The sequence below is a fragment of the Aquarana catesbeiana genome, linkage group LG05 (assembly GCF_042186555.1).
Source record: "Aquarana catesbeiana isolate 2022-GZ linkage group LG05, ASM4218655v1, whole genome shotgun sequence".
Lineage (NCBI taxonomy): Eukaryota > Metazoa > Chordata > Amphibia > Anura > Ranidae > Aquarana > Aquarana catesbeiana.
The window spans coordinates 364237096-364263603 of record NC_133328.1 but is presented as its reverse complement, the minus strand read 5'-3'; the positions used below and the strand labels follow the sequence as shown (position 1 = coordinate 364263603).

At 43.3% G+C, this 26508-nt stretch overlaps 1 long non-coding RNA gene across 1 annotated transcript in view; it reads left to right on the top strand.

The window, feature by feature from the left end:
* Nucleotides 1–4375: 4375 nt before the first annotated feature.
* The window catches only part of LOC141144845 (uncharacterized), a 39995-nt gene continuing 17862 nt past the window's right edge, over nt 4376–26508 (top strand). Inside the window, exon 1 of the long non-coding RNA XR_012244474.1 lies at nt 4376–4479. This is a non-coding gene — a long non-coding RNA (uncharacterized lncRNA). The remainder of the gene's footprint in view (nt 4480–26508) is intronic.

The following is a 26508-nucleotide window of genomic DNA, read 5'->3' as shown; positions in this document are numbered from 1 at the left end:
ATAGGGGGCTCCCGGATTCCGATAAGCCCCCCGCCCGCAGACCCTGACAACCAACGGCCAGGGTTGTCGGGAAGAGGCCCTTGTCCTCATCAACATGGGGACAAGGTGCTTTGTGGTGGGGGGGCACCGCAAGGCGCCCCCTCCCCCAAAGCACCCCCCCATGTTGAGGGCATGCGGCCTGGTACGGTTCAGGAGGGGGGGGCGCTCGTTCGTCCCCACCCCCTTTCCTGACCGGCCGGGCTGCGTGCTCGGATCGGGGTCTGGTATGGATTTTGGGGGGACCCCCACGCCGGTTTTTCGGCGTAGGGGGTTCTCCTTAAAGTTCCATACCAGACCTAAGGGCCTGGGATGCCCCCCGCGCTCGCCGCAATGGGAAAATTAGTTTTTCCTATTGCAGCGAGCGCGAGATGCAGTAACCTGCTCCTCCGTCGTATCTGGTCCTTCGGACTAGCATACAGACGAACGGGCTTTCCGTCAGGAACTGAGTCCGGCGGAGGTACGACGTAAAGATTTGAAGCAGGCTTCAAATCTAAAGTACGTCGGATTTCCGCCCGAAACGGTCCGTCGGAAGTCCGATGGAGACCACACACGGTCGGATTGTCCGCCGGACTTGGTCCGGCGGCGTCCGTCGGACTTTTGCAGGTGAAAAGTCCGACCGTGTGTACGCGCCATTACAGTTATACTGTAATGTTACTTTGTTTTATTGTTAACCATCATTTGCTTAGCAGGTACACCATTCAGCTGCAGAGCGGATTTATTTATCTTGACAGCAACAGCGTTTGCTCCCACGATACATAAAGCCGTGACTCCAGCGCTGTCGGAGGTGATTTCACCACCACAGTTACATACTTCAGCATATATGCCGAAGCGTGGGGGCAGTAGTGGGTGGAGGAGCGATTTGCTCCTACCTTTTGCGGGAGGATGCCCCCATGCTTCGGCATATATAAACGGTGCATGTATGCCCATCATTAGAAGTGGGTGGATGAAGGGAGGTATTCTAATGGTGGGCATACCCACCGATCAATATCTTTTTTTCGTTCAGCTCACAGGCTGCATGAAAAAAAAGTTTACAATATATGCCCAACAAGGACCAGCAACGTACTGGTATGTTGCTGGACTTTGAGTGGTTATACCAGAATGATGCCTGCAGGTTTAGGTATCATCTTGGTATCATTCTTTTCAGCCAGCGGTCGGCTTTCATGTAAAAGCAATCCTAGTGGCTAATTAGCCTCTAGACTGCTTTTACAAGCAGTGGGAGGGAATGCCCCCCCCCCACCGTCTTCCATGTTTTTCTCTGGCTCTCCTGTCCCAACAGGGAACCTGAGAATGCAGCCGGTGATTCAGCCAGCTGACCATAGAGCTGATCAGAGACCAGAATGGCTCCAAACATCTCTATGGCCTAAGAAACCGGAAGCTACGAGCGTTTCATGACTTAGATTTCACCGAATGTAAACAGCGCCATTGGGAAATTGGGAAAGCATTTTATCACACCGATCTTGGTGTGGTCAGATGCTTTGAGGGCAGAGGAGAGATCTAGGGTCTAATAGACCCCAATTTTTTCAAAAAAGAGTACCTGTCACTACCTATTGCTATCATAGGGGATATTTACATTCCCTGAGATAACAATAAAAATGATTAAAAAAAAATGAAAGGAACAGTTTAAAAATAAGATAAAAAAGCAAAGGCGAACGCAAGCGTCGGTCTGGCGTCAAATGTAAACAGCAATTGCACCATGCATGTGAGGTATCACCATGAAGGTCAGATCGAGGGCAGTAATTTTAGCAGTAGACCTCCTCTGTAAATCTAAAGTGGTAACCTGTAAAGGCTTTTAAAAATGTGTTTAGTTTGTCGCCACTGCACGTTTGTGCGCAATTTTAAAGCATGTCATGTTTGGTATCCATGTACTCAGCCTAAGATCATCTTTTTTATTACATCAAACATTTGGGCAATATAGTGTGTTTTAGTGCATTCAAATTTAAAAACGTGTGTTTTTTCCAAAAAAAATGTGTTTGAAAAATCGCTGCGCAAATACTGTGTGAAAAAAAAAAACACCCACCATTTTAATCTGTAGGGCATTTGCTTTAAAAATATATATAATGTTTGGGGGTTCAAAGTAATTTTCTTGCAAAAAAAAATAATTTTTTCATATAAACCAAAAGTGTCAGAAAGGGCTTTATCTTCAAGTGGTTAGAAGAGTGGGTGATGTGTGACATAAGCTTCTAAATGTTGTGCATAAAATGCCACGATAGTTCAAACCCCCCCCAAATGACCCCATTTTGGAAAGTAGACACCTCAAGCTATTTGCTGAGAGGCATGTCGAGTCCATGGAATATTTTATATTGTGACACAAGTTGCGGGAAAAATAAACTTTTTTTTTTTTTTTTTTTGCACAAAGTTGTCACTAAATGATATATTGCTCAAACATGCCATGGGAATATGTGAAATTACACCCCAAAATACATTCTGTTGCTTCTGAGTACGGGGATACCACATGTGTGAGGCTTTTTGGGAGCCTAGCCGCGTACGGGACCCCAAAAACCAAGCACCGCCTTCAGGCTTTCTAAGGGAGTAAATTTTTGATTTCACTCTTCACTGCCTATCACAGTTTCGGAGGCCATGGAATGCCCAGGTGGCACAAAACCCCCCCAAATGACCCTATTTTGGAAAGTAGACACCCCAAGCTATTTGCTGAGAGGTATAGTGAGTATTTTTTTTGCAGACCTCACTTTTTGTCACAAAGTTTTGAAAATTGAAAAAAGAAAAAAAAAAAGTCTTTCTTCATTTTCAAAAATAAATGAGAGCTGCAAAATACTCACCATGCCTCTCAGCAAATAGCATGGGGTGTCCACTTTCCAAAATTGGGGTTATTTTGGGGGGGTTTGTACTATCTTGGCATTTTATGGCCTTCGAAACTGTGATAGGTAGTGAGGAGTGAATCAAAAATTTACGCCCTTAGAAATCCTCAAGGCTGTGATTGGTTTTCGGGGCCCCGTATGCAGCTAGGCTCCCAAAAAGTCCCACAAATGTGGTATCCCCGTACTCAGGAGAAGCAGCAGAATGTATTTTGGGGTGTAATTCCGCATATGCCCTTGGCATGTTTGAGCAATATATCATTTAGTGACAACTTTGTGCAAAAAAAAAAAGTTTGTAATTTTCCCGCAACTTGTGTCAAAATATAAAATATTCTATGGACTCAACATGCCTCTCAGCAAATAGCTTGGGGTGTCTACTTTCCAAAATGGGGTCATTTGGGGGGGTTTCTGCCATCTTGGCATTTTATGGCCTTCAAAACTGTGATGGGTAGTGAGGAGTGAAATCAAAAATTTACGCCCTTAGGAATCCTGAAGGCGGTGCTTGGTTTTCGGGCCCCGTACGCGGCTAGGCTCCGAAAAAGTCCCACACATGTGGTATTCCCAAACTCAGGAGAAGCAGCTAAATGTATTTTGGGGTGCAATTCCGCATATGGCCATGGCCTGTGTGAGCAATATATCATTTAGTGACAACTTTTTGTACATTTTTTTTTTTTGTTATTATTCAATCACTTGGGACAAAAACAATTAATATTCAATGGGCTCAACATGCCTTTTCATGTTTCCTTGGGGTGTCTACTTTCCAAAATGGGGTCATTTTACTGCCCTGCCATTTTAGCACCTCAAGAAATTACATAGGCAGTCATAAACTAAAAGCTGTGTGAATTCCAGAAAATGTACCCTAGTTTGTAGACGCTATAAATTTTGCGCAAACCAATAAATATACGCTTATTGACATTTTTTTTTACCAAAGGCATGTGGCCGAATACATTTTGCCCTAAATGTATGACTAAAATTGAGTTTATTGGATTTTTTTTTATAACAAAAAGTAGAAAATATAATTTTTTTTCAAAATTTTCGGTCTTTTTCCGTTTATAGCGTAAAAAATAAAAACAGCAGGTGATCGAATACCATCAAAAGAAAGCTCTATTTGTAGGAAGAAAAGGACACAAATTTTGTTTGGGTACAGCATTGCATGACCGCGCAATTAGCAGTTAAAGCGACGTAGTGCCAAATTGTAAAAATTGCTCTGGTCAAGAAGGGGGTAAATCCTTCCGGGGCTGAAGTGGTTAATTAAAATTTAAAATGTTAGTAAACCCACAACAGTAAAATCAGTCTGTATTTGCAGTAAAGCATGCTTGTTATACTCACTGTGGAACCTAAGGTGTTCTTAGGTTCCTCCACATTGTATAAAAAGGCTGTTTGATCCTGTCTTCTCTCAACGTCCCCTTCTTCCACAGTCCCCAATCCATATCCTGATCCTCAGGAGCACTCTGTGCATGCTCAATTTGGTGTGTATTGCTAGAGGGTTTTTCATTTTGGGGAGGGTGCATGTGATCAGCACTGCCCAGAAAGTCAGCGGTCATGCAGCCTCAAGAGAGAGAGAACCAGTGCTCGGCTGGACACTGATAGACATCATAAGACTGCTATATACTGCTGCTGAGAAAAGGTATTTATCAGTTTATATTTACTAAAATTTATGCATTTCCATGTTCTGTGTACTGTGGGAGACCAGATATAGTGAATGCAGGGTCCTGAGTTTAGTAATACTTTAAGAATCATATAGAGCAGAAATGTCAGATTTTTTCTTGTATGCGAGATAGGATTGTGCAATACATAAAACTGCTATTGATGAAATGCCTAATACTACAAAACTACCAACTAGCACACTTGCAAAACTAGCAAGAGGATATGAAGGCTATAGCATCGCTTGAAAAATATATTATTATCTTATATCCAGTATTAATACAGAGAAGTCTGAGTTAAAATAACTTGCCTGCTCTTAGCAAAGAAAGATATATTATAATCTTGGAGGCCAAGTCACATGCAGATCACAAGTTACCAGAACTGCATGAGGCTACATCTCATTGCACAGCAGCTATCAGACACACTAAAAGATTTTAAAAATCATCCCACTGTTTCTTCACTTAGTGAACAACTGATTAAAGTTCCTATAGAGGTAGAGGCTACCAGAGTATAAGCTGTGTTTGCAAAAAGGAAGGCGGATTCTGCCCACAAGAAGGCAGACATGGAGGTAGAAAGTAAAGCACTGGAAAATAAATCTGACTTAGATAAAGTAGGTGCAATGTTAAGAGTGATGGGGCAAGCTATTACTGCAAGTGAGTTAGACAATGCTAGTCTTGAAAATACAGAAGATCCAATGCAATGCACTAAGGACTTTGTCTACAGCTAGAGCAGCAGATTCTCAGCCACCTGTGATTAGGGTTGCCACCTGTTCGGGATTCACCCAGACAGTCCGGGTTTTGAATCATGTGTTCGGGTTTCAGGCAGACTGAAACCCAAACACATCATTCTGATTAGGCTGTGACTCCCTAAGTAACCAAGATAGTCACACACAAATCTGTTGTCGCCCGGGAGCTGCATGCGGCTGTCTGGGGGCAGGTTCGGCATCACTGGGGGGGGGGCAGGGTTATGATGTCAGCAAGAGACATTTGGTCACGCCCACTGTACGCTGCAGCACAATATGCGCACTGCATTACTACTCTCCTTGGGCCACCCAAAGGTGTCCAAGGCTGCTAAAGTGTTCGGGTTTGGCTTGAAGAAAAGGTGGCAACCCTACCTGTGATGCTCCTGACAACATTGACATTACTTCAGAGAAACCACCTCTTGGGACTACTGTGACTACTTATGAAAGAATTGGTTTATCACAATCAAGCAGAACCTTCAGGCTATACCAGACTATCTGATCTACAAGTTACAGAAAGTCAAACAATCAACTCAGGTGTCATCAGTCAATCCAAACCACTGCCACATCATCAGGTTAGTGATCTCTCGCCTTTCTGCAACATTGCTCCCGAGTCTCACCCTGCCATAACTTACACTTTGATATGACCAGTTGACATACATGTACTTTATTTTCACAAGTAAAACTACAATGGATTAAAATGGTTCTGAAGGCTGAAGGTTTTTCACCTTAATGCATTATATGCATAAAGGTAAAAACAGTCAGTGTGCAACTGCTCCTTCAGCCCCTCTTATACTTACCTGGTCTTGATCCAGCGATGTGCATAAGAGCAGCCGCTCTCCCAGGTCGCTCAATCCTCACTTGCTGAGACACAACCAATTGCTCCCGCTGCTGTCAATCACAGCCACTGAGGAGGGAGCAGGGGGCAGAGCCGAGCCATGCTCTGTGTGTCTCAGACTCAGAGGTGGCTCGGGAGCGAGCATGCAGGACTGCTCCCAGAGCAAGCAGGAGGGAAGGACGTCATCCAAATATTCCACTATGGAGATGCCCTGAGAGCAAAGCTGAGCAAGAACAGGGGCTAGCACCCTGATGAAGACTGAAGGTGCAGTGGACAGACCAAAGAGAAGGGCAACAAACTGGTAATGTGTACCCACAGGTAAGCGCGGGTAGCATTGATGGGGGAATGCAAGGAGGCATTCTTTATGTCCACAGAAGCCTGAAGGTCTCCTTGACCTGGCAGATTCCATGTACCCAGAGGCAGGTAAAGTCTACACATCCCTGTTAAAATGTCAGGTTTATTTGATGTAAAAAAATGAGACAAATATAAATAATTTCAGAACTTTTTTCACCTTTAACGTGACCTATAAAACTGTACAACTCAGTTGAACAACAAACTGAAATCTTTTAGATGTAGGGAAGTAAAAATAAAAAACTAAACTAATATAATTGCATAAGCGTGCACACCTTTAAACTAATACTTTGTTAAAGCGCCTTTGGATTTTATTACAGCACTCATTCTTTTTGGGTATGAGTCTACCAGCATAGCACATCTTGCCCTGGCAATATTTGACCACTCTTCTTTGCAAAAACACTCCAAATCTGTCAGATTGTGAGGGCATCTCCTGTGCACAGCCCTCTTCAGATCACCCCACAGATTTTCAATCGGATTCAGGTCTGGGCTCTGGCTGGGCCATTCCAAAACTTTAATCTTCTTCTGGTGAACCCATTCCTTTGTTGATTTGGATGTATGCTTTGGGTCGTTGTCATGCTGAAATATGAAGTTCCTCTTCATGTTCAGCTTACTAGCAGAAGCCTGAAGATTTTGTGCCAATATTGACTGGTATTTGGAACTGTTCATAATTCCCTCTACCTTTATGCTGCTACTGCCATGCTTCACTGTGGGTATGGTCTTCTTTTGGTGATGTGCAGTGTTGTTTTTGTGCCAAACATATCTTTTGAAATTATGGCCAAAAAGTTCAACCTTGGTTTCATCAGACCACATTTTCCCACATGCTTTTGGGAGACTTCAGATGTGTTTTTTGCAAAATTTAGCTTGTCTTAGATGTTTTTCTTCATAAGAAAAGGCTTCCGTCTTGCCACTTTACCTCAAAGCCCAGACATATGAAGAATGATCTAGCTCCGCTGCAGCTCCGGAAGAAAACCTGCAAGCTGGAGCCAATGCAGCAGCATGGGGACGGCTTGTTGTGGATGTAGCCGTTCTGCTGCTTCGCTGTGCTGTGCCGACCCGCTGTTCCGTCAGGGGAGCTTAGCTCTCTGTGGAAGGATCAGAGGACTGGAGAGAGGGGAAAGCCACCGGTGTGTCTGCAGTGTCCTCTGCTGCAGTCCTTTTGAAATCTATGTGTGTGTGTGTGTGTGTGTGTGTGTGTGTGTGTGTGTATGTGTATGGTCTGATGCTGAGCAGGGGGTGAGACTTCATAGCTGGGATGCCGACCGCGAAGGGGAGAAATCTCAACGCTGAAACCAAGTGAGTCCAGCATTTGTAACACAGCTATTAGAAGAGACTATGCTTTGTATCTAGTGACACCCGGTGGACATTTATCAGTTTATACCTTGTATCTGAGATATCCAGTTCTTTGCAGCTTCCTCTTCCCTCCTATTATCCCTGGAGTGAGCACCTTTGGACTTTTTGTGGCACTACTTTTCTGGCTTCATTTTCCTGTCTCCCCTTTCTCTCCTTTTCTCCCTGGAGTAAGCATCACCCTGCCCTAAGGTGGGCAGTTGGTGCTGGGCTATTACAAAATAGTTATGATGAGGAAGAAAGGGGAATACCCAGCTCAACAGGACAATGCCAGTTCCAGTACCCACTCACAATAAAGTGGTATTTCTTGAAAAATGGTTTCAGGAGCTATTTGAAAAGGACACTTTTTCACCCTTTTTTTACAATGGAGAGAGCTCATAGGATGCCCTCTAGACCTCCTTCACCAGGGGGTCGCCCAAGATCCCTCCTGGTAAAAATGCTCTTCTATAAGGACAGAATAACCATATTACAGAAGGCCAGGGAAATGGGTAACATTTTCTCTGAAGGGACAAGGGTATCCATTCACCCAGATTTTTCACTGGAACTGCAAAAATGGACAGCTAAGTTTCTGGAAATTAAACGTAAACTACAACTGAAAGTATCCTATGCCCTGTTACATCCAGTGAAACTGCAGGTGACTGCCTTGGGGGAGACTCCGTTTTTTGATTCCCCAGAGGGGGTGGCGGAGTGGTTGGCATCCCTTAAGAGAAAATTATAGAGGAACCGGAAAATAACGTTTCAAAGCTAGAAGTATAAAACCTCCATGGGCGATTTAAGGGCACAGCTGATCACTTATTTGGCACATTACTTCCCCCAACCTAAGTGCAACCCCCCCACCCCAACTCCGTAAAGTGTATGCGGCCCCCTTTTTCAAAGGGATTTGAGAGAATTTTTTTCTTTTTTTTATTATTCCTTTTTTTTTATTATTTGTATGAGCTTTTTCTGGGAGGGGGGAAGGGGAGGGGGGTTATACACAAAGAAAATAATATTTGTCATTTTGAGTATATGGGAAGGTCACTTTGGAAGCCCCCAGAGAGGACCCAAAGGGGTGGTGAGTGGAGTGGGAATGAGGTATGGAAGGTGTGAAAGGTATGAAAGGTGTATGGGGGGACGCATGAAGAACAAATGCACTTTAAATAGGAAACTAGCGTGTCACAAGATTATCACAGAAGAAATATGATGAGAAAAATGGGTATTAGTTACTATAGAAAGATTACACAAAGTATATGGAAATCACACAATTAGGATTGGGTATTCTGAATTATATGCACTTGCTGAACACTAAATGGTTAAATGGTTAATCTTATGCAGGCAAAAAAGTTAATTATATGCTCTTTGAATGTCCGTGGGTTGGGAGACCCCGCAAAATAGAACTGCAGTTCTTTCTGTAGCCAAAATGTATGGGGTGGGAATACTCTGCCTTCAGGAGACGCATCTTACCAATGTCTCTATCCCACAGCTGGGCTGGGGGGATTTTCGAACCCATTATCATTCAGTCCACACCTCCTATTCTGAGGGGGTGAGTATTCTGATTAGATCTGGGGTGATTTTCACCTGTAGGCACATCAAGACTGATGTACAATAGAGAATAGAACCTATTTGCTGGCCAATTTATATATCCCTCCTCCTTTTAATACTTTAGTTGTGTACAAATTGGTGGAGTTTGTTCTGGACAAACCGGGAGTGCCGGTTATTGTTATGGGAGGCTTTAACATGGTCATGGACTGGAAGGTGGGTAGGTTCCCTCAGGGAAAGCAGACGGGTGTTAAAGGTTGATGACCGACTGTACCTGTTTTTGGAAGAGGCCGAATTAATGGATATATGGAGAGTTCGAAATCCGGAAGCCCGGCAGTACTCAGGTTTTTCCAGGACCCTCTCCACTCTTTCCAGAATTGATCTGGTATTGGGGAACGAGGAAGAACTACAGGTGATAAAAAACATAAGTTACATGCCAAGAGGTCTCTCGGATCATTCCCTGATGAATGTCAATAGAGGTAAGGGAGAATTATCACCCTGGGGAGTGGAAAATAAACCCGTTCTGGATAGAATTAATGGGCAACCCAGATGAGGCGTTAATAACATTAAGAGAGTTCATAGATTTGAATAGAGGAACTGCCCCTGTGGGGGTAATATGGGACACTTTGAAGGCCTTCCTTCGTGGTATAATGATACAGCAAGTGTCAAAAATAAAAAAATGGACCAAGGACTGGGAAAGGGTAGCTGGTACTCTCAGGGCCTGGTCAGAGGAACAACAGACTTATAGGACACTAATGGTCAGGAAAGCAGAGAATAAACAACTTTTTCAGAGGCAGAATATCTTTGGAGAAGGGGAAAGGGTGGGGCGAATGCTGGCCCACCTAGTTAAGGCAAACTCGCCACCATCTATGGTCCCCGCGATTAGTATAGGGATGGGTAGGGTTTCTTTACATACTCCGGAATTCGTTGATAAGTTTAAAGAATATTATGAGTATCTGTATAGCTCCTGGCAGGAGGAGATGGGGGAAGAAATGGACGTTTTCTTTAGGGGTCTGACAATCCCAGCCCTTTCTGAAACTGAAAGGGAGGAGTTGGATTCACCTATAACACTAGAGGAACTACAGCGGGCCACAAGGGAGATGGCAGGTCAGAAATATCCAGGACCCAATGACCTTCCGGTGGAAACCTACAGACAATAACGGAAGCTGTTATTACCCAAGCTGCTGTGGGTCTTAAACTGGGCCATGACGGAGGGGGCGCTTCCTACATCTATGATGGAATCTACCATAGTTGTGATACATATGGAGGGCAAGGACCCACTTAATACATCCTCATATAGACCCATTTCCTTATTGAACACAGATATAAAAATCGTGGTGAAGGTCTTGGCAGCTGAGTTAAACAGGGTTATTTAGAAGCTTGTCCACCTCGACCAGTCATGATTTATTCCTGGAAGATCTACTAGCATAAATATAAGAAGCATGTATCTGAATTTACAGATCCAGGCTGGGGGGGATGGATTGGGGGCTATTCTGTCTTTGGGTGCCGCCAAGGCCTTCGACAGCCTTGAATGATGATATTTGTGGAGGGTCCTAGCTAAGTTTCAATTTGGCCCAGGCTTTATTAATTGGATAAAATTGCTGTATAAAGTGCCCAGAAGCTAAAATGAGAGTGGATAGTGAATACTCAGATAAATTTTGATTGTTGGGGGGGACGAGACAGGGGTGCCCTATGTCCCCCCTGCCCTTCGCCCTCGCGATTGAACCTCTGGCAGTGGCTCTCAGGTCCTCCCCAGAGATGAGAGGATTTAGCAGGGGAGTAGTGGAAGAAAAAGTGGCACTATATGCGGATGACCTTTTATTGTTTCTAGGGGATACGCAGACCTCCCTGTTGAGGGCAATGGAAATAATTACATATTTTGGTCAATTCTCCGGGCTTACCATAAACTGGGAAAAATCTGCATTGTTACCAGTAGACTGCCTGGAAGGTCCCTTGCCTGAGGAGGTTGCTCAGATTCAAATAGTAGACAAAATGAAATATTTGGGAATTAATATCACAAGAGATCCCAAACAGTATATCACAAATAATATTGGTCCACTCTTGGAAAAATTTAGGGGAAAAATTTAAATATGGAAACGCCTCCCATTATCAGTAGCAGGACGATGTAACTTGATCAAAATGCTATGGATGCCACAGCTATTGTATGCATTACATTATTCTCCAGTGTGGATATATAAAGTGGTTCCAAAAGTTAGATGTTGTTATCTTTAGAGAATTAATTTGGAAAGGTGGCCTAGGCAAGAATCCCCTCATTTAGAATGACAGGAAGCAGGGGTTGCACTTCCACACCCTCAGAGTTACTTCCTCGCGGCACAACTACAACGTATGGGAGGGTGTGGGTTGGAAGAGGGACATGTAGGGAGGGAAATGTTGCTACAAAATACTCTGCATTGATCAATGGTGGAAGACATTGAGGTGGGCTCTTTTCCCTCTAGGCTCTCCACATTAAGTTTAATGATAAGTGTATGGGATACAGTGAAGAAGTTGCTGGAATACAGGGGATTTACAGAGTATACTCCCTTATGGGAAAATAGAATTTTTTTTTAAATAGAGTTTATTATACCCCCTAAAGGCTCTTTCTGTTTGGCCACAGATTAGACGCAAGCTGTCCAATGTGCAGGGAAATGGAAGGTGATATAATTCACATGTTTTTGAGGTGTCTGAAGTTATTTCGGTATTGGAGGGGGGTAGTTGGAGTTATAAGCCAGGTATGTGGAGGACCCCCAAATCTGGATGTTAGGCTATGAATGTTGGGGCTTGTAGAGGGGGAGGGAAACCCTGTATGTACCCAGATGGCAATCCTGAGGTGCCTATTTCAGGCAAGGAAACTGATAGCACAAAGGTGGCAATCGGTCTTACCTCCATCTTGCACAGAGTGGGAGCAAGACATGATCGAGACAATTTGGAAGGAAAAATCTGTATATGTCAGACAAGGTTGTATAAAGAAATATGAAGAGATCTGGAAACTCTGGTGGGAGGCAAAGGGGTACCCCACCTAGAATGAGATGGAAGATATTACCAGCCAGGAACCATCTGTACAGAGGGAGAAAGATAAGAAAGGCTGGAAGAGAGGATAGAGCTAAATTTTATGTATGGTAAAGGAAAAGGGACTAAGAATTAGCGCAATAAAGACAGAGGTGACATATTGCAATGACAGGAAAGGGTGTCTGAGGGTGAAAGATGTGGTTGGCTGAGAGCGGGCACTGGGATTGTGAGGATGGGGATGGAAAGGAAGGGGATTGAATGGTTTGAGAGGGGATGAAGGGAGGGTAGGTATGGAGGAATTGAATGGAATGTAAAAAGGGGGTGGATAGACACAACATTGAATTAACAATTGAGAAATGTATTGTGAATATGACACATAATTATTACTCTGTATTTTTATATTTTTTTAAATATAAGGAGGCGATGGGAGGGGGAGGGGATAGTGATTCTATGTATGTTATTATGTTTGATGGAAAAAACTAAATTTTCAATAAAGATTATAAAGTTTAAAAAAAAATGATGACTGTCTTCACTGTGTACCACAGTATATCGAATGCCTTGGAAACTCTTTTGTACCCTTCTCCTGACTGATACCTTTTAACAATAAGATCCCCAATGCTTTGGAAGCTCTCGGCGGACCATGGCTTTTGCTGTAGGATGCGACTAAGAAAATGTCATGAAAGACCTACTAGAACAGCTGAACTTTATTTGGGGTTAATCAAAGGCTCTTTAAATGACAGGTGTGTACTGACTCCTATTTAACATGAGTTTGGGTGTGGTTGCTTAATTCTGAACAAAATTATCACCTAAGTGTGTCGTGCTCAAAGCCACCTAAAATGACAAAAATAAGTATATAAAACACAATAACCATATATAGGTAAATATATTAACAGCAATACATCAAACTGTTGTGGTGTAGCAAAGTGTGCAATACCGCTACCCGTGATATAATAAAAAAAATATATCCAGTAATCCTATTAGCAAAAGGGGGAAATGGGAATACCACCCAAATATTCCCCTGCTAGCACCAAAAATTAACCTTGATTGACAGAAATGGTAAGTCCACGTGATAAGTGTCCACCTTAGCAATATAAACAATCAATGATGATAAATAAAAAAAGCAGTAAAGTGAAAAATATACTATATAAGTGGCAATTAAAAAATAAATAAAACGTAAAAAATGAAAATAAAAGTGAAGCTCCAAACTGGCAAAATGTTCATACAAAAATGTGACTCTTGTGCTTCATCAAAATCCGGTGACTTCTGTGATCCCCCTCAAGGGTCCCCACTCACCAGCTCCTGGTACCCTTACAGGGGTGATGGGCATATGACAATAAGGGTGGATGGCCTCCTGTATCCAGTCAGAACATCCACATGGATCCTCTATTCAGCACAGCCTCCAGCATCATATCCAGGAGATGGTGCACCGGCTTCTTGTGGTCATATCCTCATAGGAAAAGACAGGGCTCCCATAGTGTAGTTTTTTAAAAAGGCTTTATTTTAAACTAATTAAAAACAAGTAATACCCACCAAAGGGACAGCCAAAAAACACACACTACAGCATATGGTAGATAGTGGTGTCCAGGGAGCAGTAAACGTGAGCGGCTCTTCGACATGCACCTCAGCTGCGTTCCAAGCTCCCTGTCACTACCGGGTATGACGTAAGTGCGTGGCTCTGCCTTAGGCGTTTCGTCATCGACGTTGTCAAAACACCAATCAAGAAGTGGAAAATGAGGGGTTCTGTTAAAACCAAACCAACTAAAATTTCAGCCACAACTGCCAGGAAAATTGTTTGGGATGCAAAGAAAAACCCCACAAATAACATCAGGTAAAATACAGGACTTTCTGAAAACATGTGGTGTGGCTGTTTCAAGATGCACAATAAGGAGGCACTTGAAGAAAGATGAGCTACATAGTCGAGTCTCCAGAAAAAAGCCATTACTACGCAAACAAAATATCCTGCTTACAATATGCCAAACAGCACAGAGACAAGCCTCAAACCTTCTGGCACAAAGTAATTTGGAGTAATGAGACCAAAATTAAGCTTTTTGGCGATAACCATAAACGCTACCTTTGAAGAGGAGTCAACAAAGCCTATGATGAAAGGTACACCATTCCTACTGTTAAACACAGAGGTGGATCGCTGATGTTTTGGGGATGTGTGAGCTACAAAGGCACAGGAAATTTGGTCAAAATTGATGGCAAGATGAATGCAGTATGTTATCAAAAAATACTGGAGGAACATTTGCATTCATCAGGCAGGAAGCTGCGGGTGGGACGTACTTGGACATTCCAACATGACAATGATTCAAAACACAAGACCAAGTGGACCTGTCATTGGCTACAGCAGAATAAAATGAAGGTTCTGGAGTGGCCATCTCAGTCTCCTGACCTCAATATCATCGACCCACTCTGGGGAGATCTCAAACATGCAGTTCATGCAAGACAGCCAAAGAATTTACAGGAACTGGAGGCTTTTTGACAAGAGGAATGGGCAGCTTTACCATCTGAGAAGCTAATGAGCCTCATCCAAAAATACCACAGAAGACTTCAAGCTGTCATTGATGTTAAAGGGGACAATACACGGTATTAAGAACTGGGGTATGTACACTTTTGATCAGGGTCATTTGAGTAGTTTCTGTTGCCCTTATGATTTAAAAAGTGTAAATATAGTTGATTGGTGATAAATGGCTTCAGCCAAACACTAACCATGAGTGAAAGAAAAGTTTTTATGTTATTCATATTCTCTGAAAAATGGCCAAGAAATCATAAATTCTGCCAGGGTATGTAAACCTATGAGCACAACTGTATATATCAATTGCATAAAATAAAACACTGTTTCATAAATATACTCAGTGCAAATAAATGTGAAACACCCTGATGAAGTCACGTGACATAATGCGTAGGGCATGGTTGGAGTGAATAGCGGACCGCAAGTGACTTGAGAGGTGATCTTACGCCGTTGTTTTTACATTTATTCACTTTAAACTTACATTGATGTAAGCACCTATTTGTCTTTTAATAAATTGCACATTTTTAAATGATTTTACGCTATGGGAGGCATTCTATCTATTTCATTCCCGCATGTGGTTTGGAGCTATTAGCGATACTTCAAGAGTCTGGAGTCTGTATTTCATAGAGAAGGGATAAGAAAAGAAATACACCAAGGAGGGACCACCAGCCCATATATGTGTCCATAAAACTTTCTATACACATTGAGGCGAGAGTTCTGAGAGCACTGAGCTGTTTGGCAAAAGCACTGTTATTGGTGGAAGTACAATTAAGGACTGTATTCAGTTTATTTGTTGACTGACACTTGGACATTCCTGTTTCAATATTTGTTTTCGTTCACAATTATTTGTGATATTGATTTATTTTGATACACTGTCTTGAATTATGATGTTATACACAGAGAGACAGAGGAATTGCGCAAGATCACTTTATTTATGCATTGCTTTTTATGTGTACTGTGAACACATTTGTTTTTGCAGCATTTCCATTATTTTAATTGTTTAGTCATGTTATATGTTTTGGAATTATCACTATTACCTGGTAGTGCAGGGGATCATTAACACATTTACAATGTGTAATGTGAAAAAAAATTGCAACAAAATGGTATAATCGCAAAAACACAAAATTGTAGCATAAATTGCATAAACATCCTTAAAAGTGCAACATGTAGAAGCAGTTCAGAAGTGAGTCCATATAAATAATAATCCGTAATCAAAAAGTGCTGGTGGTTCAGTGATCCCATCCATCTCTCAACTAATGCGCTCACCTCTGAGCGTGACCTCTCTTACTAGGTCAAATTTCACCTTCCCTTATTCACTTATATGCTGGGGTGTGCACGGTGAGCTCCTCTGATGTCCTCCTCCTCCTTGTTTGTTCCACTGTATATCCAGATACTCTTTTTTTTTAGTGGAGTGTGTGGCCCTTTAAAACTGCAGTTTTTCCTCCCTAAAAAGATTCATGCAAAAAAGGGGGTCCTCATGGTTTAATAATTTCAAAATAGGTATTTATTAAAATATAGTAACTTACGTTTAAAACAAATAGCTCCTGTGGTTAGCTGGATACAAAGGTTCCCACTTTACTTCCTGTGTGCAGCAGTGTTATCTGACTCTACCCCACGTATGTCATCATGGTCACGTGACTAAAACAAACAGCTCCTGTGGTCAGCTGGATACAAAGGTTCCCACTTTACTTCCTGTGTGCAGCAGTGTTATCTGACTCTACCCCACGTATGTCATCACGGTCACGTGACTTCATCAGGGTAACCCTGATGAAGTCACGTGACCCGTGATGATACGCATTGGGATTGGCTGAAAGGCACACCGGTGTTGCATTCCATTCATAGCTGTAAAATATTGTAATTATGAATATAGTTCAACTAGCCCTGTATCTACATAACAGAGCCACCAAGAAGGCTAGGCTAAGCAGACAAGACGGTGCCCAGGCTTTTGTGTACAAACAATGGGTTCCAAACCCCATTGTGGTACACAAACTCACGTCAAAGGACCCCATGCTTGGATATGCATTGGAGGGAGCCCAACCCATAATCAAAACCTAATTTCCTGGGGAAATTCAATTAAATCCCCTGGCCAGAATAGTCACAAGGATTTGCATGAAAGGGGGCCGACTTATGGAGTAAGCCCTCCAATCATGATCCAAGCTAGGCCAACCAATGAGACATCAGCCTGGTTTGATATACACAGACTAACGGGGAGGTAAAGCTCTCTTTCTGATAGACCAGCAGAATGGACCTTTGGTAAGGATGGGTAATTATGGGGAAAGGTATGCCCTTTTACTTGTAACTAAATACGTTTGTATATTACAAAGGAATATACTCTGTATTCCTTAATGTATATATTTAATTTCAACCTAATATTTTCTTCCTTGGTGTAAGGCTATAGATAGATGATTGTGTATTAGCTAGACTTTCAACTGCTTCCTAATAAATGTTATTATATTAGAACTTTCACTCTTGGTCAAAGAACTCTCATTTAACCCACATCATATCTATGAGATATAAAAAATCTTAAATATAGATTTTTCAGGGTAACACCTGAAGTGATGTGGGAGACGAGCTTGGCACTCGTGGATGTTATATTGTGTCTCATCTTGTTTGACCTCCTTAGCGGTAATCCGGAGTGTGGCTCGGGGTGGATTTTCAGTACCAAAAGCAGTAACCCTGAGCCACAGTCGGGATCGCATCGCAGGATCCAGGCAAAGTTACTTACCTTGTCCCCAGGATCCTGCGATGTCTCCCCGCTGTGTGTGTGAGCTGTCCTCCGCCAGATCTATCACAGTGCCGAGCTCCATTCCCTGCGAGTGTTGCGACTCACGGGGACGGAGCACGGTGCCAAATTCAAAAAGTTAAAAACACATTAAACATACAGTACACTGTAATCTTACAGATTACATTACTGTATCATATTATTTCACCTCCCTTATGTCCCTAGTGGTTTGTCCAGTGCCCTGCATGCAGTTTTATATTATATATACTGTTCTTTCTGCCTGGAAACGGGAGATTGTCCATAGCAACCAAAAACCATCCCTACATCAAAAGCAGTTTTAGACCAGCTAGAAAACAGCGATAATAAATTAGAATCACTTGCAGAATTGAGCGATAATGATTTGTGGGGAAATTCGTCATCAAACACTGAAAGTAATGACCGTGACTGCAACTGAAATTTCAGTGTTTTTGATTTGATTACATTATTAAATAATTTTTATTATTATTATATTATTTGTTATAATTATTTATAGTTATTTATTATATTATAATTTATGATTTTGTGTTTCAAATTTTATCATACCCGGGCTGTCTACTAGACTCTTGTTTGGACAGATTTAAGTGTGTTATTCCTAAGAATTACATGCCTACAATGTAAAACGCCAAATTTCCATGCAAAACATTGTACCGTTCTGAGCATCAAAATCTGACATAATCATACTGCCAGGGAGGTTAATGTGAGTGTTACCTTGTGTTGGTTTTAATAATTTTTTTACTAAATAGTACACTGTTTGGCCATTCCCCTTCTTCCCTTTGCATCCCTCTCGGGGCGAGTTTGGAAGTTCAGTACAGAGGAGCCACCATCCACCACCTAATACCGATTCTTGGATTAATGGGAGGAGGACTCCCAAAGGTTTTAGAAGCCACCAGCTATCTATGCAAGGACCTATAGATGATATCTGAACTATTGGTTGTTTTCCCATGCTGTTACCTCACAGCAGTAAGGTGAAAGGCCATTTCACATAGAGGTGTCACTGCATGGTATGAATAGACACTGATCACTGAGGCTCCATTCACACCTCAGTGTTTTGTAGCTTGAATCCTGAAGCTCCAAAACGCTGGAGGAGAAAAAAAAAAATCAATTATTCTCTATGGAGATGGTTCACATCTCCACTCCATGTCGCCTGAAGCCAAACTCCTGAACCTCTAAAAAGTTCTGGAGCTTTTTTGGAGCTCAGTTCAGGCTGATTTGCTTTTTACATTGGTGACGTTTTGACCTGTACAAAATTGTGGTAAAATCGTGTGACTTTCTGCCTGAAAATGAAACGCTCAGGTGTGAATGCAGCCTTACTGCATAGTTTGCACAGTTAAGATTGGAGCACCACCTTTCACTCCCGATCTCAGGATTATTCTAGAGACTTTACAATAGTTTCACTACATGCATTAACATGTTGATGTTTATTTCATGAGCACTGATTGATTTATCACTGCTTGTTTTGTTGCACAAGATTTATATTTGTATTGGATACCTTTTTTTCACAGTTTCACCTTGGAAAGTTTTTTTGTATTTGATAGTTGCAGAGTTTTAGTATTACCTTTCATTTACAGCCTTACTTGTGTTACAAGTTGAATTATAGTTTTACAACAGCGCAGCACCCTTCACATGCACATATTACTTTGGTCACAGATTCACCTATCAGTGTTTGCAGCAGTTGTTTTGTTTTATATAGTTCCTTTTACCTTCAGTGATAGTGCGGGAGTATTCCTTTATTATCAAACTTAGAGGTGCGCGCCGTAGTTCAGAGGTGGTGGGGATTACTGACTACGGATTATTATTTATATGGACTCACTTATGAACTGCTTATACTAGTTGCACTTTTAAGTATTTTTCAGTTTACGCGATTTATTCTGCAATATTGTGTTCTTGCGATTATGCCATTTTCTTGCAATTTTTCTCACTTTGTGTTTCACATTTATTTGCACTGTTATTAGGGTATATTTAGGAACCAGTGTTTGATTTTATGCAATTGAGAATGTGTGTGTGTGTGTGTGTGTGTGTGTGTGTGTATATATATATATATATATATATATATATATATATATATATATATATATATATATATAAAATGTGTGTGTATATATATATATATATACACAGTGGGGACAGAAAGTATTCAGACCCCCTTAAATTTTTCACTCTTTGTTATATTGCAGCCATTTGCTAAAATCATTTAAGTTCATTTTTTTTCCTCATTAATGTACACACAGCACACCATATTGACAGAAAAACACAGAATTGTTGACATTTTTCAGATTTATTAAAAAAGAAAAACTGAAATATCACATGGTCCTAAATATTCAGACCCTTTGCTGTGACACTCATATATTTAACTCAGGTGCTGTCCATTTCTTCTGATCATCCTTGAGATGGTTCTACGCCTTCATTTGAGTCCAGCTGTGTTTAATTATACTGTTTGGACTTGCTTAGGAAAGCCACACACCTGTCTATATAAGACCTTACAGCTCACAGTGCATGTCAGAGCAAATGAGAATCATGAGGTCAAAGGAACTGCCTGAAGAGCTCAGAGTCAGAATTGTGGCAAGGTACAGATCTGGCTGGGGTTACAAAAAAATTTCTGCTGCACTTAAGGTTCCTAAGAGCACAGTGGTCTCCATAATCCTTAAATGGAAGACGTTTGGGACGACCAGAACCCTTCCTAGAGCTGGCCGTCCGGCCAAACTGAGCTATCGGGGGAGAAGAGCCTTGGTGAGAGAGGTAAAGAAGAACCTAAAGGGGGCGTGGCCAAGCAGGGAATGGAGTAGGACGTGCAGAATCTAGCTCCGCCGAGTATCCTGACGAATCTTCCTCACATCACCACAATCCTGCCTCACCGAGACCCGGGTCCTAGGGCATTGTGTTCTCCTACTTACCTGCTATCCGCGGAGGTAGATATTTCCAGGCCCACGATGTCCAGATGTGGACCTGCCTCACAAACGGTGCCGGACACCCCCGGCCATGATGGCAGCCTGCCACCCCGCACAGCAAAGGAGGTAACGCCAACGCCTCTTTGGCATTAATATGGTCCCCAAAGAATCCTCATCACTCCTGATGCCTGATCCTGAAGAAACACTGATGGAGGAGGCCATGGGATCGCTGGATGGGATCCCTCCCCAGCTTGCAGGCATCGCGGCCTCCATAACTGTGAGTACTCTCCCACATACATCTAATATGGCGCCCATATCTCAGCAGAATAACACTGACCCTGAGCCCACGCTGAGAGATATTCTTGCTGCGGTCACATCATGCAGGTCTTCCATAGCAGCACTAACGGGGGAAGTGAAAGGCATGAAAGGAGAGATCTCTCTCATACGGCATGACATGCAGAAGCTGCGTGAACGCACTTCTGCTTTAGAGGGCCGTCTAAGTACCTTGGAGGATGAATGGCAGCCCCTTCAGAGAGACATCAGGCATGTAACTTCAGTGGCGTCTGCTAACGCAGCCCGCTTAGAGGATATCGAGAACCGCCTGCGCAGAAATAACATGCGGGTGGTGGGTATCCCTGAAAGGGCAGAGGGCAAGAACCCAGTGGCTTTTATTGAAACCTGGCTAAAGCACACATTCGACAGTAATTCATTTTCCCCTATGTTTGCGTATAAAAGGGCCCATCGAGTCCCCTCGCGGCCACCGCCACAGGGAGCCCCACCACATCCCTTCCTATTTCGTCTGCTGAACTACAAGGACCGGGATGCCATCCTGAGTAATGCTAGAATGGCCGGAATCCTAAAGGTGGACAACGCCAAGGTGTCATTATTTCCGGATTTTTCTGCGGAGGTGCAGCGCCAAAGATCCAAAATGATATCAAGAAAAGGCTGAGGGCCCTTAATGTTCAATATTTTATGTTGTATCCTGCAAAGCTGAAAGTGATTGCCAATGCCACTTCGCATTTCTTTGAAAATCCTTCTGCGGCTATGCACTGGCTGGATAGAGAAGAGCGAGCCCTAGCACAACGTCCTGCATAGGCGAAATATTATTCCTCTTTTGTTGCACTTGGTTCAAGTGGTGCTCTGTTGAGATATAATCTCTTTTCCTCATGGCGGAGAGGGTTTTCCATACTATTTGTTTACCCCCTCTGCACGCCTGTACCCTGGCATCAGTGGGATACTGATGTCGCTTCTACTGGTGCAAAGTTTGAACAAGCTTCATGCCCCTCGGGCTACACAAGAGCCCCCGAAACAGAGTCCTGAGAGGACTGAACCCCCTGAGAGCTTGGGGATTACTTGGTTATGTGCGGTCCTGTTGGTCAGACACTTTGTTTACTTTAAGGATACACATTTCCTTTTTCCCTCTCCAAGTATAACCCTCTTCTTCCTACAGGTGGGACATTTATGTGAAGGTTTACTGATATTATTGCCTGTACCCTCCAAGAGAGGGTGTAAAGTGCAGGGTCTGGTATTTGTGGCAACATGGGCAGGCTGAGATGCATACTATATACGAAAGGTATTAGTGTATAACATGAGTAGCTGACTGGTGATACCCTGTGTGATGGTGGGCCCCTTGGCCCTTAGCTTTACATCTCAAACTGACTGGAAATGGCGAATCAAGGTGCTAAAGGGCTAATGCTCCTCTCATCGAATATAAGGGGACTAGGGGACAAAACCAAGCAGAGTGCAATGTTTAAATATTTCTCTAGGCTGCAGTCACACTTGATCTGTCTTCAGGAGCCGCATCTGCGGCCTGATTCGGTCCGTCTGTTGCGATCGCGCAAATATCCTACACAGTTCCGCTCAGTACACACCTCCTATTCCAGGGGGGTTAGTGTGCTGGTTTCTGGGGGATCTCTTTTGAGAGCTTGCAACAGAGGATTGACGGGGATGGCAGATTTGTGTTCTTATTATGTAAGCTTAATGAATTTATGTGTATTGTGGCGACCATGTATGTTCCTCATACTCCTCGGACCCTCTCAAGAAGTTGGCCCAGTTCATGGCCCTATACCCCAATGTACCTGTCCTCGCCCTGGGGGACTTCAATAATGTCCTAGACACACAACTGGACAGATTATCCTTAAACCCTCGACTGACTGGTCACTCCATTAGTAGAACCATATTTGCATCCTTGTTGGCTGAACTGGGTCTGAGAGATGTGTGGAGGGAGAGACATCCAACGGTCAAATGTTATTCATGTCACTCAACCTCACATGGTGGCCTTTCGTGCATAGACCTGGGCTTGGGTAATGTCTCCCTTATGCAGAGGGTGCTAGATGCAGCTTATGAACCCCAATTGCTTTTTGACCATTCTCCCTTTTGGGTACGGATAGATATCATGGCTTGGGAGGTTCGTCCCCTCTGGAAGATTAACCCATTCTGGCTGACACTGATGCCAAGTTTCAACAGGGGCTCTGCGAGGGCGGCTGTTGTCTGGGATTCTCTCAAGGTGTTCCTGAGGAGATGTCTAATTCGAGAGATCACTGGTGTGAAGAGGTCAGGAGAGTGGAAATCCAGAGTCAGGGACGACCTACAAACTAGAGAGCAGAAAGTGGTCACGGACCCCTCCCAAAAGAATAGAGAGGCATGGATTGAGGCCCAATCATTATACAATTCAGTAGTGTTGTCGGCAGCCGAGAAGAGGAGATTTTTCTTACAAGAGTATTATGAGGAGGGAGAGAATACGGGCCACCTTCTTGCATTGTTAGCCAGGGAACAAAGAGACACGGCTTCCATTCTGGCCATTAAATCGGGGACAGGGGAGACTCACACCCTTGGGGCGGATATACTGCAGGTATTTCACCAATTTTACACATATTTATACCCCTCTAGGGCTGCGGCCAGCTCCTCTGAGCTGGAGTCATTCCTACGGGACTGTACCTTCCCTCAAGTCTCAGTGGCTGATGGGACCATTCTGAGTGCTCCGATCACCATGCAGGACTTGACAGAAGCCCTTCAAGGGGCTAAGAAACATAAATCTCTGGGATCGGACGGCTTACCCGCTGAGGTTTATTTGCACTATAGTGGCGTCCTCCTTCCACAGCTGCTGCAGGCTTTTTCTGCAGCGGAGGAGGGGTGTCTACCGGATAATATGCAAGAGGCCAACATAGTTGTGATATCCAAACCGGGGAAGGACAAGCTCCTACCGGATTCATACAGACCCATATCCCTCTTGAATTTGGATGTCAAACTCCTGGCGCGGGTACTGGCAAACAGACTGTCCAAAGTGATTGGGGGATTTGTGCACAAAGACCAATCCGGGTTTATACCTACTAGGTCTACAGCCAATAATATAGGACGCCTCTTCATGAACCTACAAACCCCAGTGGACAATCCTGGAGGGAGGGCCATTCTGTCAATGGATGCTGCTAAGGCTTTTGACAGTGTGGAGTGGCCCTACCTCTGGGAGATCCTAGCTAGTTTTGGCCTGGGTGAAGATCCTCTCATAGAGGCACTCAGCAGGGGTGCCCGCTGACGCCCCTGTTGTTTGCCCTTGCGGTGGAACCTTTGGCTATACTAATCTGTGGATCCTCTGAGATAGTGGGATTCTGTAGAGGCTTCTCGGAGGAAAGGACTTCTCTTTACGCCGATGATGCCCTACTTTATCTGGGAGATACGAGTACCTCTCTGCGGACGCTGATGGCGCTTGTAACCAGATTTGGCGAATTCTCTGGCTTCTCAATAAATTGGACCAAATCCATCCTAATGCCCATAGATCCCAAGATAAAACCCATGCCCTAGGAGGCAGGACAAATTACTATTGCCGAATCATTTAGATATCTGGGGGTCATGGTTACTCCAGACACTTCCAAATACCTTGAACTAAATTTGAGCCCCTTATTGGATAAACAAAGAGAAAAGTCCCTTAGCTGGTGCAAGCTCCCCCTATCAGTCATCGGGAGAGTAAACTTAATAAAAATGATATGGGCCCCACAACTGCTATATGTCTTTCAGAATTCCCCCATGTGGATCTCTAATAAATGGTTCAAGAGAATAGATACACAGATGCGAGACCTCATTTGGAAATGGAAAGGAGCCAGAATTAGTTTAACTACCCTACAATATAGTAAAGATAGAGGTCTAGTGGTACCGCATCCCAAACTATATTTTTTGGCCTCTCAAATGCAGCAGCTCACGGAGTGGGAGAGTGATGAAGTCTTGGATGATCCCACAGTCCATCTAGTAGTCCGAACCAACCCGGACTTGAAAGCCAGCTCCCATCTGGAAATGGATCTCCCTGGTTTGTCCCCGAACTCACCGACGGCGGGTCTTCTTAGAAAAGTGTGGGGGCACTGAAGGTTGAGGGCCCCTTAGGATTCACCCCTCTGTGGGTAATCCAAGATACCCAGAACTCAGTAAACTAGAGTGATTTACCCTATGGAAACATAAGGAGATTTGTTTTTTCTCACAGGTATATGTAGGAAATGTATTGAAATCTTTTGCACAATCTTGCTTAGAATTTACACTCCCCACTAGATGTTTCTTTCAGTATTTACAATTCCGACACGCCCTACAGGCTCAGGGGCAGGTGACCTCCTTGTCGGTGATCTCCTCCCCGCTTCTAAGGGAACTATTTAATGCGACCGCCAGAAAAGGACAGATTTCCACAATCTATTCAGCATTGTTGCTCTCCACTCAGGACCATACTTCCTTGAAATGTAGAGCTAAATGGGCCACAGACATCGGAGAGATTGATGGTGATCAATGGGACATGGCATTGGAATCAATCCCTATTATCTCCATTTTGGCCTCCCATAGGTTATCGCAGCTGTTTATTCTGCATAGAACCGGGCGCCAACAAAACTGTTTGCATGGGGCTTGAGGGATACACCCCTATGCCCAAAATGTAAAATTCACCAGGGGGACCTCATCCACATGCTGTGGCGATGTCCAAAGCTCAATAGGTATTGGACTGAGGTCACACAGACCGTATCCCTGTTGGCCCAGGTACCGGTGCCCTCCACCCCTCTGGTGTGTCTATTGGGTGCGATTGATGAGATGTACCAGAGGAGAATGTACACTATAATCACTAGACTGCTATACCTGGCGAGAAAACCTATAGCCAGACATTGGATGGCGCCTACTGTACCAACGGGGAAACAATGGATTGTATATGTGAACTCACTCTTGATCAGGGAACAACTGGCATATCGCCATAGAAATGCTGTGAAAACATTTGAAGCTGTCTGGCAGCCGTGGATGTCTGATCCAGCCCCCCCCCCCAATAGTAATGGATAGATTCTTACGACTCTAATAAAGAAAAGTTAAAAGCAAATGGAGGGAGGGGTTGAAAGGAGAGGGGAAGGGAAAACAATTAAAAGTGTTAGGTTTGGTGTGTTAAGCGCTTCTTATGGTAAAGTCCGCTAGCAAAAAGAGAGAAAAAGACAGTGTTTTGATGTGCAAGTGTTTAACCAAAGTGCTAAAAGTTTCCTTTAACAGTTATGGAACGGTGCAGTGCAACATATATGACTGTGTTTGAAGATATGTTCTGTTTATTTCTGACAGATTGTAACTATTCAGCCTTATTACAGTTTGATTTGTATGATTACTTGCTGCATCAACCATTAAAAGTTTTGATTAAAAAAAAAAAAAAAGAAGAACCTAAAGATCACTGTGGCTAAGCTCCAGAGATGCAGTCAGGAGATGGGAGAAGGTTGTAGAAAGTCAACCATCACTGCAACCCACCACCAGTCGGGGCTTTATGGCAGAGTGGCCTGACAGAAGCCACTCCTCAGTGCAAGACACATGAAAGCCCGCATGGAGTTTGCTAAAAAAAAAAAAAAAAAAAAAACCTGAAGGACTCCAAGATGGTGAGAAATAAGATTCTTTGGTCTGACGAGACCAAGATAGAACTTTTTGGCCTTAATTCTAAGCGGTATGTGTGGAGAAAACCAGGCACTGCTCATCACCTGTCCAATGCAGTCCCAACAGTGAAGCGTGGTGGTGGCAGCATCATGCTGTGGGGGTGTTTTTCATCTGCAGGGACAGGACGACTGGT